The 18,657-nt window shown below is 54.2% G+C and overlaps 1 protein-coding gene and 1 long non-coding RNA gene across 2 annotated transcripts in view; one reads left to right on the top strand and one right to left on the bottom strand.

Moving 5' to 3' along the window:
- LOC115641681 (immunoglobulin superfamily member 1-like) overlaps positions 1 to 18,657 on the top strand; it is a 162,763-nt gene that overhangs the window by 96,377 nt on the left and 47,729 nt on the right. The gene's annotated exons all lie outside the window — the stretch shown is intronic.
- On the bottom strand, positions 2,454 to 6,018 carry LOC115641665. The gene is made up of 3 exons (XR_003998099.1): positions 5,715 to 6,018; positions 5,114 to 5,115; positions 2,454 to 2,541 (listed from the first exon to the last, which is right to left on the bottom strand). It is a non-coding gene; the product is annotated as an uncharacterized LOC115641665 (long non-coding RNA).

Here is an 18,657-nt window from a genome sequence, read left to right on the forward strand (position 1 = left end):
TCTCGAGTTACACCCAGTGCTGTAAAGAGGGGGCTCGGCTGCAGCCCCAGATTCTCCGGCGTGGACACAACGCACAGCCAGGCCCCCCCACCTGCCCTGCCCCCCACTGGGCACGGAACCCAGGAGTCCTGACTCCCAGGGAGTGGGGGGCAGAGGGTTAGAGCAGTGGGGGATGGGATCCAGGACTCCTGGGTTCTCTCCCTGGCGCTGGGAAGGGAGTTGGGCCTAGTGGTTTGAGAAGAGAGAGGGCTGGGAGCCAGGACTCCTGGGTTCTCTGAGGGGGGGTGCACTGCAGGCCTGAGGGAGGGGCCCCTCCCCGCCATTGTGCTCCCAGCTGGGCTCCGCAATGGCCTGGCATGAGAATGAGAACAGGAGTAGCTGGCTCTGCGCAGGCTGATGTCAGCCCTGCCACCCCTGAAATTCTTCCAGCCATGTCCCCCCCCGCCAGCCCTGTGTGCCTCCCCGGCAATCCCCCATCCCCACTGGGCACCCCCTCGCCCTATACACCCCCTGCAGCCCCGCCCCACACCCAGGGCATGGGGGCAGGGTGTGTGTGTGTGTGTCGGTCCCATTAAATACACCCACACCTGCCTGCACAGGAATCTCCACAACCCACTTCCCAGGTGCACACACCGAGACTGTCAGGCTGTACAACCACACACACCAGCCATAACCCCCTCTCCATACCTACACACACATCTACACAAACACACACCGCAGCCATATATAACCCTCCCCCCAGATCTACAAACCACACACCACACAAACATCTACACAACAGTCATATACACCCTCCCCTCACAACACCCCCCAGCCATAACCCCCTACAATTATACACACACATCTATACAAACACACCCTACAGCCCTATACAGACCCCCACAGATTCACACACCACACAAACATCTACACAACACAGCCATATACACCTTCCCCTCACATCTACACACACACAAACACACACCAGAGGCATATACACCCTCCCCGCACACATCTACACAAACACAGCTATGTACATCCTCCCCCCCAGATCTACATAAACACACAACACACCCATATGTACCATCCCCCAACAGATCTACACACACACACACACACAAACACACAACGTAGCCATAAACACAACCTCACCACACACACAATCCATCACACACAGATCTACCCAAACATCACACATACCCACAACACATCCATAAACATACCACAAATACAGACCAGTACACACAGGTTCATACAAATACACCCACCCACCCCCTTACACAGGGACACACCCATGCACAACACAGCCCTAAACACACTGCATTCACAAAAGGTCTGTGTAAACACACAACAGAGCCATAAACATACCATACACAGCTATCTACAACAGCCACACGACACAGCCATAACCCCCCCCCCCCGAGATCTACACAAACACACAACAGAGCCATAAATACACTGCACACATAGGTTTTTACAAAGACACCCACCCACCCGAAGGCCACCATGCAGCCATAAACACCTCACACCCACAGTCCAACACCCATAGATCTACACAAACATCACACATACACACAATACAGCCATAAACACCCTCACCCCCACACACAGAGCCATGCCATGGCTGGCTATTAGCGCAGGGGTTGGCAGCTCATTTCCATTTCGCTGAGCTCAGGAGGTTTCTGCCAAAGGCACAAGGTGCTGCGGGGGGAGAGGGGGGAAGGAGAGAACGCAGAAGTGGAAGGACGGAGGAATAGAAGCTGTCAAGGACACAGAAGAGTCATCTGCTCTTGTCCTGATCTGCATGTACAAGGGGGAGGGGAGGAATCTATCCAACCCCCCAACCCCGCACACCCCTTCTATCTATCTACCTATCTATCTATCTATCTATCTATCTATCTAATCACTCTGGGGCCGGATGGGAGCCAGCGCCCCCCAGAGGGGAAAGGCACCGGACCCCATTCCCTGTCCCCCTGAGCCAGCCAGTCCCTGCCCTGGGGCCGGATGGGAGCCAGCGCCCCCCAGAGGGGAAAGGCACCGGACCCCATTCCCTGCCCCCCTGAGCCAGCCAGTCCCTGCCCTGGGGCCGGATGGGAGCCAGCGCCCCCCAGAGGAGAAAGGCACCGGACCCCATTCCCTGCCCCCCTGAGCCAGCCAGTCCCTGCCCTGGCGCTGGACGGGAACCAGCGCCCCCTAGAGAGGACAGGCCCCGTGCCCCATTCCCTGCCCCCCTGAGCCAGCCAGACCCTGCCCTGGGGCGGGATGGGAGCCAGCTCCCCCAGAGAGGACAGGCCCCGTGCCCCATTCCCTGCCCCCCTGAGCCAGCCAGACCCTGCCCTGGGGCCGGATGGGAGCCAGCTCCCCCAGAGAGGACAGGCCCCGTGCCCCATTCCCCGCCCCCGAGCCAGCCAGTCCCTGCCCTGGGGCCGGATGGGAGCCAACACCCCCTAGAGAGGACAGGCCCCGTGCCCCATTCCCCACCCCCTGAGCCAGCCAGTCCCTGCCCTGGGGCCGGATGGGAGCCAGCACCCCCTAGAGAGGACAGGCCCTGTGCCCATTCCCCTTCAAACAGGAGTGAGGTCTGCAGGGCATCAGTGTGCGGATCCTGCTCACAACACACAGTGACCTGCCGAGCCAAGTGCAGTCGGCACAGAGCTGGATGGGGGGATGGAGGGTGTCTGCCTGTCAAGCTGAGGGGGCAGCCCTGCAGGGGGTCTGCGGGGTGGGGAGGGGAACTGCAGCTGAGACCAGAGCAAGGGGGTTACTTGAGGGGAGGCGATGTGCTCTGTGTGTGTGTGTTTGTGTGTGTGTCCTGCTGCCACCTGGTGGCTGTGATCAGAACTGCCCCCACACTGGGGGGGGGTGTGATGGACTCCTAGGCCCCGGGCTCTCTCGGCTCCATAGGGCCCGTGGGAAACCCCCTTTGGTGTGACAGCCCGTACTCCCCGAGGGGGCGCATTTGCTTTCCGGGGTTAGGCCTTCTGGCCCTGCTGCCTCCTGGGGCTGCATCTCTGAGCCTCCAGCCCACCTGGCTCTCTCTGGGATCCTCCTCTGGGGGTCCTCTTGCTCAGGCCCCCTGGGGCCACCGCCCCCAGAGGGAGCGATGCCCCTGATCTCCAGCCTGCAGGGACTCTCAGCCAGCGTAAACAGGAGGGTTTATTGTATGGCTGAACCCAGCCCAGGCAGTTCTCAGGGTCTCGGGCCTGGCCAGGCTCAGCACCGGCCAGCTGGGTCTGTCCCAGTCCAGGTGGGCTCCGGCTGCTCTTTGTCCCCAGTCCAGAGCGAGCTGCTTCCACCCGATCGGCAGATATCACCTCCCCACAGCCCCGCCTCCGCCGTGTGTCTTCATTCTGGGCAAACAGGTCACTGAGGTCCTCTCTCCTCAGCCCTTTGTCCTCCCACTGGCCAGCACCGGCTGACTTCCAAGCTGGGGTGGGCCCCTTAGACACCAGGTCACCAGTTGTAGGGTTACCATCTCCAGGCCGTTGTCTGGGGTTCTGGCTGCCAGGCGAGGTCACACCTGGTCCTCTGCGCCAACAAACTCCCACCACCTTGTTACACATGCAGCACGTGGGGAAACTGAGGCACACATAGCATTCATGCAAAACACTAAGAAAATCCCTGCTTCATTACAGTGTGTCCCTGGTGGCTGGGATCAGATCTGCCTGGTCTGTGTGTGTGTGTGTGTTGAGGGGAGTCTATGTATGGCATGGCTTCCCCCAGGGGCACTGACCCATGGCTTTCGCAGCATTGCCAAGTCTGGGGGATTTTATTCCAAGTCTTGCGATTTCTTGCTACTTCCCTCAAAGCTTCCAGGGTTTTCGGGACAATTTTGTTTGCAGAAACCGGCAGTTTCTGGCATTCGTGGCTGAGTAGGGAAGTTGGCAAACGCGGGGCATAAAAAGACAAAAACAGCCCCCAAGACCAACATCGACAACATCAAAAAACCAAACAGAAGGCAAATTAAAAGACCCACTTTTTAAAAAGTCTCATGATTGCGATGGAGTGGGGGGGGTTCTTGGTTTTTTCCTGTTTTTCCAATGGTTTGCATGCAGAGGGGGTGGGACTCAGTGTCCCTGGGTGTTACTGGTTTAACGAAGTGAGGGGGGAGGGAGTTTGTTGGTACAGAGGACCAGAGAGGGAACTAGGGACCCCAGCCCCTGGCCTGGAGGATGGAGACCCCAGCGACTGGTGACCTGGTGACCCAGAGACCCAGCTCAGGAGTCACAGCCGATTCTGGCCAGTGGGAGGACAATGGGCTGCGAAGAGAGGACCCCGGTGACCTGACCAGCCTGTTCCAGCCAGAGGGGCCAGAGGACAGAAGAGAAGAGAAGAGACCCAGGCCTTCCTGTTTACGACCCTGTTTCCCTGGACAGAGATGGGACTTGGCGCTGGTAATCTCAGATGCCCAGCTGGGAAGCAGGGGGGCTCTGGGCTGGAGAGGGGGAGCAGGCAGAGCCCACCTGGATGCAGGGAGACTGGGATGTGCTGGGCTGGGGGAGGCCAGGCCTGAGGCTCTGAGAGTTTCCTGTGCTGGGTTCAATGCTCAATAAACCCTCCTGTTTTACGCTGACTGAGAGTCACTCTGGGCTAGAGATCAGGGTTGCATCAACCTCTTCAGGGGTGGAGGCCTGGTGGGTCCAGAGCGAGTGGACTCTCTGAGGGGGCCCGCAATGAGAGACAGACGTGCTAAAGCTCAGAGAGGTGCGGCTCCAGGAGGTGGAGGGGCCTGACCCTGCGAGAGAGTGGACCCCCGAGAAGGGCTGTCACGCTGAAAGGGGCACCCCCCACAGACCGCATGGGGCCAAGAGTGGGTACGATCTGTGAATCTGTGACAATCATATTTTTAGAAAATGTCACAATCTTTCAAACACTCCCCCCGTTTTGAAGCCAATCTCCTGAACTTGCAACCACCCTCACCGCTTTCAAGCCCATCTCACCATTTTAAAAACAGTTTCCAGGATTTTCAACTCGGCTCACAAGTTTTGAACCCAGTCCTGAGATCACTGACGTCCTGGCGATTTTGAAACAAATCGCACACTTTCTTATCCACTTTTGTGATTTTTTAAGCCAGGCTCCTGAGTTTTTAAAACCACGGTCACCCCTTGTCAACCAATCTCACCAGGTTTTTAACCACTTGCACCGTTTTTAAACCACGATCTCACAGTTAGTTTGTTTTCGGTGTTTTTAAAACTAGCCTCATGGTCTCAGAGGAGAACTGGTCGTTTGTGTGTGTGTGGGCGGGGGTGGTGATTTGTGGATTTTGCAGCGCTCTGGGGCTGGCAAAGGGAGTTTTTTGGCTGCTCAGGAGGTCGCCTGTCCAGGAGGTGAAATTTCAGAGGCATTTAGAAGTTTGTCAAGATTTCTCCCAGGGAAAATGTTTAGCTCTGGCTCTGCTCCCCAAACTGGTGAATTCCTGTCCAGCCTGCGCTGCCATCTAGGGGCAGGCAACGGCTGCAGCTGTGCCAGGGCTCAATGGCCACTTGGTGGCATCTTCTGCAAAGGGGCCTGTGGTTTTTGTGGGGCAGGAGAGGGGGGAGGCACTTCAGGGCTGATATACAAGGAGGCTGGTCTCCCACTAGAGATACTAACCCGCCCTCTAGCAAAGAGGTCGAGGGCTGAACAGGCCTGGGGTCTAAATCTCTCCTCCCAAAGCGCAGAAAAGAAGGTCCAGCCTTCTGCTCCCCCTGCCTTGCGGCCAGATGGGAGCTGGTGCCCCTCCAGAAAGGAAAGACCCCCCTGAGCCAGTCAGTCCCCCGTCCTGGGACTGGGAGAGACCAGAGTTGGGGAGAGAACCCAGGAGTCCTGTCTCCCAGACCTCCTTGCTCTAACCACTGAGACCCACAGCAAGCAGAGAGGGAGACACAGGCTAGGGGGTCCATTGCTCTGCCCCAGTGAGGCAGGGGGGTTGGTGACAATGTCCCCACATCCCCGGGGTGCCCCCTGCCCAGCGTGGAGGCCGTGGCACAAGAGGATGTGGTCTGCTGGGGCTATTTTGACAGATGTAGATGTGGCAGGCAGATGAGAGAGAAGGTGTGAGGGACGCAGCATGAGATGAGCCATCACCCTCGGTGGCATTGGCGGTAGCGCTGTGGGCCCCCCCACTGCCCCATCATGGCATCTGCTTTCACCATCATCTTTCTCGGTGAGTATCGGAGACAGCCAGGGAGTGTGCCCATGGTGGGGGGGATCTGAGACCAGGGAATGTGACCAGGTGGGGGGAACTGAGACCAGGCCTGGCTGGTGCCATGTTACTGTGAGGGTAAATGATGACTCAGACAGCACCCCCAAGTGCCACATTGGGGAATTGAGGCCAGGCCTGACTGGCAGGGGAGAGGACCCCCTGCTGAGCCCCCTAAATCCTCCAGATCATGCTTGCTTTCACCCTATAGAATTTTCTGCTGCTTGTGTCCTGTGGTGTCCCAGCCCCTTGGGCGCTGCCTGGGGTGGGAGGGGCTGGGGGGGGAAACAGACCAGCTGCTCCCGGCACTCACATCTGCTGCTGTTTCCCAGACGGATCAGAATCACCGATGCTGGCACCGATGCCGGCACCTCTGGATCTGACCTGTCCCATCATCATCAGGTTGAGCACGGCAGCTGCTGTCCTCCTCCTCCTCCTCCTCCTCATGGCCTTCGTCTGCTTCAGAAAAACCCAGGCAGTAAGTGCCCCGCCCAGCGAGGGTTAAACCTGCTGCTAAGCAGGGCAGGATGGGGTCACAGCTTGGATGGGGGACTGTTCCTGGAAAACCAAAGAGCAAGGGGGCTCAGCAGAGGGCGCTGTTGCTTGTGGAATCCCTGTACATACAGCTGTCCCACCCTAGAGCTGGCTGCATTTCAGCACTGAGGGAGGGGTCCCTGTATAACCAGCCACCGGCACCACGCCTAGCAGGCAGGACTGATCAGAGGTGGGGCCAGGAGGCCATTTGACTTGGGCCTCAAGCTCAGATGGGGCCTCAAATTTAGACACTTATTACTTTTTTTGCATTTGATACATTTTGCAACTTGTCTTTATGCGCATCTCTGTTGGACCAAAATATGACACACACTCTCAGCTTAGAGCTACAAATTTAAGCAAATAACACTGGTCTACAATTTTTGAGAAGTCATCTGCTTCAGAGATAAAATGTGATATTTATTATGTATTTTGATGTGCTGAATTCATATATGACAATTAAAACAACTAATTGGCTACTGTCTCTAAGATATTTAAGTTTTTACATTTTATGTCTATGTATATTGTGTAGATAGTAGAGTTTTAATCATAACTTGTAAACCTAGGTCTTTTCATGTGTTTATGGCTGCTTAACATGATAATATTTCACCTGTCCTGTTTATGTAACACTTTAAAAATCAGCAAAAGGGTTATATAAATAAAATTTATTATGAAACAAAAGCAAAAAACTATTACGTACATAGTTTAGTCCTATTCAGTGTCTACTCGGCGCTTCTTGGCTTGTCTCTTGTATTCATTAAATGGAGCATCTCTTGTCACTGTCCACCAATAGTCTGCAAGCATTGATGGGCTCCATTTGCCCTGATAGCCTGCCAGGAGATTCCACTGCTGCAGTCTGGAGCCCAACAGCTTTGCCTTACTCTTGGGTAGTTCCAAATCCCTGACAAGGTCATTCAGTTCACCTTGTGTTATGAGGTGTGGTTCGGAGGAGGAGGATGGGAGAAAATGTGGGTTCTGTGACATTGATGGTTCAGGACCAGAAGTTTCATCCTCTTCCTCTTCCTCGTCTGACTCAAGTGAGAACGATTCTGGTGCATTAGGAACCGGCAGTCCTTCTCCGTGGGGTACTGGGCGTATAGCTGATGGAATGTTTGGCTAATGCACAGTCCACTTTTTCTTCTTTGACACACCTTTCCCAACTGGAGGCACCATGCAGAAGTAACAATTGCTGGTATGATCTGTTGGCTGTCTCCAAATCATTGGCACTGCAAAAGGCATAGATTTCCTTTTCCTGTTCAACCACTGGCAAAGATTTGTTGCACAAGTGTTGCAGCATATGTGTGGGGCCCACCTCTTGTCCTGATCTCCAATTTTGCAGCCAAAATAAAGGTGATAGGCTTTCTTAACCATAGCGGTTATACTGTGCTTTTGTGATGCAAAAGTCACTTCACCACAAACATAGTCCTGCCATGAGGGCAGGGGACTGGACTCGATGACCTCTCGAGGTCCCTTCCAGTCCTAGAGTCTATGAGTCTATGAGTCTATAGCAGAAGTTATCTGCACTGTTCACACAAGTACGAGGCATCTCTGCTCACTTTGGCTGAACAGAAATGTGTCCCTTTGCAAAATCAAACACTGACAAATAAGAGAGCAGGACACTGTATGATTTCTAGAGCTGATATAGGGCAATTTGTTCAGCAGAGTGATGTAAGCTTCGTTATGATTACATCATCCATGACTTCTAGGAATAACACGATGCAATTCATATCATGTATGACACAATACCAGCTTCAGATTGCATCATTCATTGTTTTGCCTAAAAAGCAAATACTATCCAAACCCAGTCATAGATTTATTCATAGATCCAGTTAAAGATATATTTTAGTAATTTCTGGTTTAAATTGAGATCCCTTCCCTTTATAACTCACTTATCCTCCGCCATTCCCAAGTCAAGGGTCGTATATACTGACCCAATAGCATATCTTGAAAACTAGAGCCAATCAACAATTTTAAGCATCATTTTCGTTCTCAGTGACTCGGAATTAGTAAAGTTGGACTACATTTATTTCAGAAGCATTTTGGCTGTAGAGCAGTGTAAGAGATATGATTTGGTAAAATACATAACTTTTTTGTTAACTGATCTAGATTTTGTCATATTAAAGAATTAAAAATGTTTATAAATATTAATAAAAATATATCAGTTCTGATGGCACAAGATTAGACCGTGAGAACGTGTCCTCTTAGATCAGCTGATTATATAAACAAACCACTACTAGGGGGTGGGTCTGGGTCAAGTGCGTGTTGAAAGGTGGAGAACTGTTACATTTCAGTGTCTTTATAGTTTTACGTCTAGTTGACTAAGGAATTATTTATGTGTGAGAATTCCTCATTATTATCTTCATAGGATAGTTAAAAGAGGTGATTGGTTGGTTGATTGAGTCCTAGCTTGATAGCTTGGCCATCATCATAGGCTTTCGTAGTCTATAGGCCCAGATTCAAGGTGAAAATTTGTGAGAACAATCTTGTACAGTGAGTTTCATGAGGACACACGTTTGAAAATTTTGGACATTAGATGGTCTGCACAGATTGATGGTGTTCATCCAGTTGCGCAGCATTTGAATTCAATGAGAAATGCTTTAAATGAGCTTGAATCTCTTGATCGCATGGCACAAACTCAAACTGAACTTCAGGCTGTTCGGAGGCACATGTCCAAATTTGAATGCATTCTGATGTCATCTTTGTGGATGAAGCTACGTACAATGATCCACCAAACTAATCTGGTAACTGAAGCATGCAATGCTACACTTGATGTTGAGAGGGATGACACTGAAAGTCTTATCAATGACATTCAGCAGATTCGTGAGCAATGGGATGCGATCCTGACTGAGTCCAAATTAGTAGCCCAGAATATTAGCATTTCATTGGAGTTCTTCACCAATCGCAACTTACCGCCTTAATGGGATGCCGAGCAGCATTCTAGGGTCAATGTCTTCGTTGTCATCACTGACTGTCAATCAGGACTTACACGTCGATTGAGTCACTGTGACTAACTTGTACCCTTTTTGGGGTTCTTTGGCAGTTCAACAGAGCAGTGAAGATCGACTTTCTGCAACTGAACAATTGCAGCAACAGTAAACCAAAGAAATCTCAAAAGATCTGTGACGAGGCCATCTTCCTCAGATGAATCTATTCCACCAACTTCAAATTGGATTGCAAGCCAAAGGAATTGCTTCAAGAAATATTCGAACGTGGACTGTCCGGGGTGTTTCCCAATATCACAATTGCACTGTGTATGTTGTCAGTTTGCCTGCATCAGTGGCTTCAGGTGAACGCACCTTCAACATGTTGAAGCAGGTAAAGAACTATCACCGTTCATCTATGGGACAAGAGCGTTTGAATGGGCTCTGTGCTTAATATCAACTGCAACATTGCACAAAAGCAAGATTTTTCCTCAATAATTAGTGCATTTGCACAGAAGAAGGCTAGAAAAGCATTTGTTAAATAAAAAAATAATCAAATTCGGTCTTACCCTTTGTTTGGTGCCTTATTTTGTTTTCACATGTCGTCATTTTTTAATTTTTATTATGGCTATGGGGCCTCAAAAGCTGCAAGTGGCCTGGGCCTCCCTGGACCACTGAGAGGGCCTGCCTGCGCCATGGGACACCCTCGGGGAGAGCTCCGGGCCCTACAAGGCAGCTGGGGCAGTTGGGACGCGAGGCACCTAGGGGAGAGACTCAGGCCCTACAAGGCAGATGGGACCATCGTCAAATGGGGTGCCCTAGGGGCACTCCCCATGCCCAGAGCCTCAGGACATGCTCTGATACAGCCATGCCAGAGACATGGGATCGTCTCGCCAGCCTGAGCCGCCTGGGGGTCATTCACACTGTTGTCACTGTTGAGCCTGCGAAGCAGCCCGGCTATGAGCTCACATGTAAAACCCACGGGCAAGTTCCCTAGCTGTGCCAGGGCCCCGGAGGACCAGGAGAAATTGGGGATGATGCTGAACACTGTAACCCAGGCAACACAACCAGCCACAGACGCTGGGTTGGTCTGACCCGAAAAGCCCCCTGGCTACAGCCCCAGGACTGTTGACATCATGCTGGGTGAAAACAGAAGCTGGAACCAGGAGTTAATGGCCCCAAATTGGTGGGAGGGACTTTGGGCCAGCACAGGGAGACACCCCCAGCCAAGAGGCCCTGCAGGCCAGACTCGGAGGAGGATCATAACACAGATGTGGGACGACGCTGGGAAGAAGTGTCTGAGGGCAAGTGTCCGAGCTGTGTGTGACGGGGTCCCCGGGGTGCAACTTGGCCTCTGGGACCGCTGAGCCCTCCAAAGGCACCAACCTAGGCTGCCTCTCACACTGTGATGCTGACGTCAAGCTACCAACCTCTGAGAGGCTCTGCACCCACTCAGCCATGCACAGGCAGGGACCCACCCAACTGTGTTACACTAATGATCTCCCAGTCACTCAAGTACCATCAATGCGGGGCTCCAGCCAATCCCACCCTCCTCCCAGATCCCCAGCCTTGCATCCCAGATTGGTACCATCCTGCGCTGGTCAGAAGCCAGTCTGGGGTCAGTTCATTAACTTTGCCCTCTCAGTGTGGCGAGGACACACACTAGCCTTTGTAAACTGAGCTGAGATTTCCCAGCACTTCAATCAAAACACGCTGTTTCAGGTCAAATATAAAACAGATTTATTAACTCCAGAAGGAGAGATTGGTTACTTAAGAAATAAAAATATATTTGCAGTCTAAATTCTACAAATGAAACAGGATTTCAATCAGGCAGCGTCTCCCCCTGACAGATGGTAGAAGCAGGTTACAGATCCTCAATACGCAGACTGGGCTCCATCCCAGCCTGGGACCACCCTTCCCCAGGGCAAAGTCTCTGTCCTCCAGATGTTCCTCCAGGTGTCGAATTGTGGGGAAGAGAAGCCCAGGGATTATGTCCCTTCCCCTCGCTAATATTTTTTTCTAATTTGCTTGAAAGGTCTTTGCTGCGACCCGGGGACCAGGCAGTCCTCATTGCTCCAGCAATCTCCACTGTGCACAGTCGCTGGGGAAACGGATTCTTTCCTTGAGGGGTGTTGATGAGCCATTAACAGTGTCTGGCTGGTCCTCTCTTGCAGTTGAGAGGTTGGCTGTGGGCATCTCCCAATCTCACAACACATTTCAGTAGCACACCCAGCAATGCTTCGAAACATCTCACACAAGGACAGCGCAGACAGTGCAACAGGGTGTGAATGTTCAACAGATCAAGACTTTTAAAATGATGCCTCACAAGGCACCTTTGTAGCCAACCCATCATAATTCTATCGTAGTGGTGAATACGGGGGCTCCACGGTGCTACTTTGAGGTACAGATTGTCACCTTGTGGTATCACCGCGGCGCGGCCAGGGCCTGGGAAAGAGACCTGGAATGTGTGAGGAACAGACTGTGAATTTCCTTTCCCATGCAGAGGCGGCTGTTTGTGGTCTCCTTATGATCACAATGTGGTGTGACTAATTCCCTTTAACCTTCTCCATCTTTTCCTTATTTCTATATGAGTTGCTGTTTAATAAATTGTACGTGCTCTGAACTCTGTGTACTGATCAGTGGGTCAGGGAAGCACCTGGTGCAAAGAGAGTGCCCCGGAGTGGGGACACCCTCACCCCTGTCCTAAGTGACCACCGCAAGACCGGGGGTCCAGCCCCCAGGGATCTGGGGCTCTGCAAAGAGCAGCAGGGCTATGGGAGTTTGGGGGGTAGAGGCCAAGGGTGTGGGGGTTGGGTTTTGAGGGGAGACAGAAAGGGGGCAGGGTGAGCGGATGCTGAGGTTGGGGAGGTTGCGGGGGGACATGATAGGGATTTGAGGGGCGATGGGGGTGAGGCTGGGATGGGGGAGGGGCTCCCCTCTCACAGAGTCGGGGTCGGCAGATGGGGGGAGGATTTGTTTTCCCGCCAAAAATCCAGTTGAGCTGGGGCACCTCTGGCCAGCTGGGGTGGGAAGGGGTAAGGGGCAGGCAACTCCCCCCATGGGTCATGGGACAGATTCACCCTGAAACGCTCACGAGGGGGGAACCCAGGTGCTCCCCGACTACTGGGGGCAGTGTAAACTCATCATCACCACTCAGCTACAGCGCAAGGGGCAGCAAATCCAGCCGTTGCCCATCACTCCTGCTTCTCACTCAGTGCCACGGCTCGTGTTGCAGGTGGGCAGGTTGGCAGGCTGAGCAGGAAGGCTGCAGAGTCAAACCCTCCAGCACCAGGAAATGCCACAGTTACGGTTTCCTGGACGACCTTAACTCTGCCCCTTCATGCAGGTCCATTACGACGCCAGATTTTAATTGCATGTCACAGGTGGGCAAGTTTCTTTCTGAAGGCAGCAGGACACGCTGCGGGTGACCTGTCTCCCCTCCCCACAGAGACACAGACAAGCTGGGAGCTGCGTGACGCTTGGCCAGGCTGACAGTCTCTGGGTTTCCTCGGTTTTGCAAAGACCTCCGCTTGCTTTCACTGTGCTCGATTTTGCCTGCAGATTAGAGACAGCGTGTGGTGGATATAGGAAGAAATGAGACATCGTCGACTTCCTGTAGCTGGAGCCACCAGCTGAGTTCCTCATTTGTGGCTCGGTGGAGCTGGGGGCCAGGGTGTTAGTGGCAGTGCTGAGGGGTCCCTTGCTGTCTCCATCAAAGCATCTGCTCTCACCGTCCTTGTCCTTGATGAGTCTCGGAGACAGGGGATCTATGGGGGGGTGGGGATCTGAGACCAGGGCAGGTGTCCATTGCGGGGGCAGGATCTGAGACCGGGCTCCATGGGAGGGAGGGAGACCAGGGCATGTGTCGGGGGGTGGGGGAGTTGGATCTGAGATCAGGGTGCAGGATCCAGTTGCTCTGGGATCTGATCCCTAATGACCCGTCTCCTCTCCAGGCTGCTGGCTGGTCAGGCGAAGGAGGATGTTGGGATGTGAGTATCTGTGGGGCTGGAGAAACTTTAGAGTTAAGGATGGGGGAGAGTGGGGAGGGAAAGAGAAGAGGAGCTGAGCCTTCACCCCAAAACTGTTGAACCTCCTTGTATTGATGCTGGGGGGCTGAGATCAGAACCCAGCCCTGCTCCCAGTGCAGTCGGGGGTGACTCCGGATTGAACCAGGGGGCTGGGTGCTAAGGCAGGTTACAGAACCTGCATCTCTGTCAGCCCCAGTGGGGTGATCGCCCCGGGGGGAGCCGTCACCATTCAGGGTCAGTGTCGATGTGAGGCCAGGAGATTATTTCTGTATACAGGTGGAACTGAAATCTGGGAGCTGGATGCTACTGGGGAGAGGGTGAATTCACCATCCCCAGCGCCAACTGGTTGGATCCCAGTGACATCGTGCGGATCATTGTAGCAGGTGAGGGGCCCAGCTTGGCATCCCCACCCCCAGCCCGACCTACAGGGGGTCTCTGCTCCTGTGGTACGCTCAGAGCCAGGCTCTGCCCTGAGCTCAGCAGAGGGGACACCTGGCATGGAGTCATGGGGGGTTCCCAGTGGCTGCAGATTGGGGTCTAAGGGAGGAGGGATTCCTGTACGCAGGGGACCTTGGGATGTCACTTAACCTGCGTGTGTCTCCATTTCCCCTTGTACGAACGGGGGATAATCATCGCTCCTTGTGTTTGGTTAGTCAATCAGGACTTGGCTTTCCGGCGGGGGCTTTTTCTCACTCTGCACCTCTGATTCTCAGCCCTCTCCCAATCTAACCACTAGACCCCACTCCCCTCCCAGAGCTGGGGATAGAACTCAGCCGTCCTGGCTCCCAGGCTGTGGGCCCCACAATAAATAGATAGATGGGTGCAGAGGGGGGTTCTGGCTTTCAGTCCTTGGGCAGTTCAGGTCGTAGCTCTCAGGAATCTCTGGGATCTCGGAGAGGTTCCTCTGGCTGGGTTTTCTCCCAGGGCCCCGTCTCTGGGACTGTGCGATGAGGACGGGGCGCAGTGACTGTGCTGGGGTCTGTCTCACGGCCTGTCTCCTTCTCACTGCAGAGCTCATCTACCCCAAATCTTCCATCTCCCTGCGCCCCAGTGGTGGGGTCGCCCTAGGGGGAGCTGTGACCGTCCAGTGTCGGGGTCGGCACCAGAATGCGAGGTTTCTTCTGTGCAAAGATGGAAACCCGATCGCGCTGAGGGACGTGGAGCTGGCTGGGGACGTGGCTGAGTTTCCCATTTGCAACATGAGCCAGGGAGACGCAGGGAGCTACAGCTGCTGATATAGCACCAAATCGGGCTTGCCCGTCTGGTCGGAGCCCAGCGACCCCATGGAGCTGGTGGTAGCAGGTGAGGGGCGGCTCAGTGTCCCCGTTCCCAGCCCACACACAGCTGGACCCTCGGGGCTGTAGCCCTGATGGGCAGTACCGGATTTCCCATGGCACCGGGCCCTGCTCCACTCCGCTCCCCGCTCTCCCCTATAGGGGCAGAGGCTCGATGCTGCTGCTCTGGGCCCCTGCTGCAGCAGGGCAGGCTCCTCCATCAGCCAAGTTCCTCCCCCATCTCTTCCCCCAGCGCTATGTTCCCACCCCTCCCCCTCGCCCTGCCTCTGATCAGCTGTTTGCCGGCAGGAGGGAGGGGGAAGAGCGGAGCCGCAGCGCACTCACTGCTCTGGGAAGGAGAGGAGGCGGGGGAAAGGGCTGGACTCGGGGCATTCCCCCTTCAGCCACCTGCCGTGAGCACCCCCATACCCCAGCCCACCTCCACAGCCATCTGCACAGCTTTACCCCAGCACCCTCCTCACACACCTCCAGACCCCTGCCCCCCACACATCCCCCCACTCCCTGCTCTGTCTCCTGAACCCCCCTCACACACTCCCAGCGCCCTGCCCTGATCCCTGCACCCCCTCATGCCCTCCAGCCACCTGCATGCCCCCCAGTCCCTGCCCTGACTCTTGAACCCCCCTCACAAACACCTAGCCCTCTGCCCTGACTCCTGAACCCCCCTCACAAACACCTAGCCCCCTGCCCTGACTCCTGAACCCCCCTCACAAACACCCAGCCCCCTGCCCTTATCCCTGCACCCCCTATGCCCCCCAATCCCTGCCCTGACTCCTGAACCCCTCTCTGGGGGGGGGGATCCCTGCACTCAGGGGGAGCTGCAGAGCAGGGGGCCTTTCCCATGGGGATGTTCCCCCAGCAACTCCCACTCTGGGGATGCACAGAGGAGTTGGGGGCCCAGGAGCTGCCGAGCCAGCACCATCCCCAGGGCTGAATTCACTCCCCACCAGTCCGGACAATTAAAGCCGTAACAATTGCTGGGTTTCAGCCCCTTCTCCCCAAGGCCTGGGTGCTCAGTTCCATCCCTCCCCCATCCCAGCCAATGCTCGTTTTAATCCCACAGAGGGAAGCACCGCAGCTGGGCCCCAGCAGCCAGATTCCCACCCCAACAGAGCCGGAGGGAGAAGGTGAGCGAGAAAATCGAACAATTCATCCCCCAGGGAACAGGGCTCCCTGCTCAGACACCCACGGGGCCATTCGGGTCGTTTGGAGGGGGATGGTCCCTGCAGACAGAACTGATGGGTTCAGTTCTTTTATATAGAGGGTGATGGACAGATCCATGGGGCTGGACGGTCACAAGTCAGTGGGAAAGTGGGTCCTTGGGAAGGAAGGGTGGTGGATAGATGGAAGCATATCTGGTGAGGGATAGAAAGATGGACTAAGATGATGGACTGTCTACATGAAAACTGGACTCGAAATGATGAATCCCGTGTGGTTCCCAGTGGTGATCTCAGAGCCAGTCTGGGCTATCGGAGCCAGGCAGGGGCTGCATCTGTGCTGAAGGTCTCATTGGGCCAATCCTCCCCGTTCTGGGATCCCCGGGCGCTGAGCCAGCTCGAACCCCTGGACTCCCTGAGTCCTCTCACTCAGCCTGTGTAAGAGCCGCCATAGTTGGTTGTTGGGACTGGTGTCTCAGTATAACTAACCACAGACACCAGGACTCCAGCTTTCTCACCCCTGGCCCTGCCCTGCCCCGCTCCTGACAGACGCTGGTTCTATTCCCACAGGGGGAACCAATCCTACTCAGCTGGGAACGGTGCCGGCTCCCACTCGCCCAGGCAGTGCAGGGCCAAGTACTGGGGTTGGGGTCAGGAAATCGCCATCAACCCCCCCAGAAACAGGTTTGTGCTGCCCAAGGAACTGCTTCTGAGGGGAGCCACGAAGGGCTGGCTGCGTGGGACGGGGGCAGATCCCCACAGCAAATGTCCCATCTGGGCTGAGACCCCACCAGACTCATTTCATATGTAAGCAGAGTCAGGATGAGCTCTACCCTGGCTTCTGGTGATGAATTATGGCGAGTGTGGAAAAGAATTTCAGGGGCTGATTGTGTTTGCATAGGCACACCCTCCCCACCTGGCATTGCCCACGGCAGCCTGGGATGGTTGCTTTGGCAGCTGTAGGGTCCCCAGTTTCTTTGTTGTTGGGGCGGGAGAAGTGGAGTGTTGTCACCCTGATTGTGTGGACGAGGAACTGTGAAACTGCTTTGTGACAGGGAGTCTCACCATCAAGTGAATGGCACTCGCTAGACAAGGGAATGGGCTCCTTGTGTAAGTCAGAAGCACCAAATGCACCTTCTTTTCTCTTCACTGTGGAATATCAGAGCTGATTTTTGATTCCCTTGAGAATCTAACTTATAGGTTACTGAGCTAAAATCACTCAAGAGCTGTGCTAACTAGTGGGGGAACCTGAAGCTATATTGTGGAGCAGAGCAGCTAGCAGAGCAGTTTGTGGGACAGTTGGAGCGGCCCACAGAGTGAGCAGAGCTGAGCAGTTTGCAGGGATGACTGGAGTGGATCACGGGATGGCTGGTGGAGCAGAGCAGCTGGCAGAGTGGAGCAGAGCAGAGCAGTTCATGGGGACAGCGGAAGCAGAATCCCACAGAGAGGCAGGGAAGTCGGCTCTGGACCACATAAGGTTCCCCTTTCTACCCAGGCTGGCGGGGGGGAAACCCCTGCAGATAGACTCTTGAACTCTGGGGCTGCACTGACCCAGGACAGAGACTCTTGGGTTGTGGGACTTTTGGGACTGTGGGTGATTTTGGGGTTGCTGGATTCAAGAGCCCAGGGAAAAGGACGCGGCCTAGTTGAGGTGTTTTCACAATTTAATGCTACGTTGTTTATCTCATGTCATTAAACATTTTCTGCTACACCGAGACTCTGTGCTTGCGAGAGGGGAAATATTGCCTCTTTGAGGCTCCCAGGGATGTGTGAGTAAGATTTTCCCAGGTCACTGGGTGGGGGCTCGAGCTGGTTTGCATTACGTTGTAAGGAAGGGACCCCTATGTATTGAACCCGGCCCTTGCTGCTATCAATTCGGCCTGGCAGAAGGGTTACACATATGCGGGGGTGGGGGAGGGTGGCGATGCGGTTCTGGCGGGACCCAACTGATTGTGCCAATTCAGGATCAATTGCTTAAACAGGGCAGTTACAGCCCTAGGCTGGGGTTTTTCCACCTCTAAGGCAAACCAAACCAGCCAGACAAAAATAACTTCGGTTTCACCCCACTGGCTAACCACAAGTCACACAAGCAATTTCCTTAGACACTCCAGTCTCCCAGTATCACCACCAGTCCCACTCGTCCCAGGGATGAATGGTTATGAAAACCAACACCCCAATGAAAGAAAAACATTCTCTTGATCCCAAAGGACCAAGCCCCAGACCCAGGTCAATATACACATCAGATCTTACCCACAAATCACGCTGTTGCCAATCCTTTAGAATCTAAAATCTAAAGGTTTATTCATAAAGGGAAAAAGATAGAGATGAGAGCTAGAATTGGTTAAATGGAATCAATTCCATACAGTAATAGCAAAGTTCATAGTTCAGGCTTGTAGCAGTGATGGAGTAAACTGCAGGTTCAAATCAAGTCTCTGGAGAACATCCCAGCTGGGATGGGTCATCAGTCCCTTGTGTAGAGCTTCAGCTTGTAGCAAAGTCCCTCCAAAGGTAGGAAGCAGGATTGAAGACAAAATGGAGATGAGGCATCAGCCTTATATAGGCTCTTCC

The sequence above is a fragment of the Gopherus evgoodei genome, unplaced genomic scaffold (genome assembly GCF_007399415.2).
Source record: "Gopherus evgoodei ecotype Sinaloan lineage unplaced genomic scaffold, rGopEvg1_v1.p scaffold_35_arrow_ctg1, whole genome shotgun sequence".
In the NCBI taxonomy this organism is placed as follows: Eukaryota; Metazoa; Chordata; order Testudines; family Testudinidae; genus Gopherus; species Gopherus evgoodei.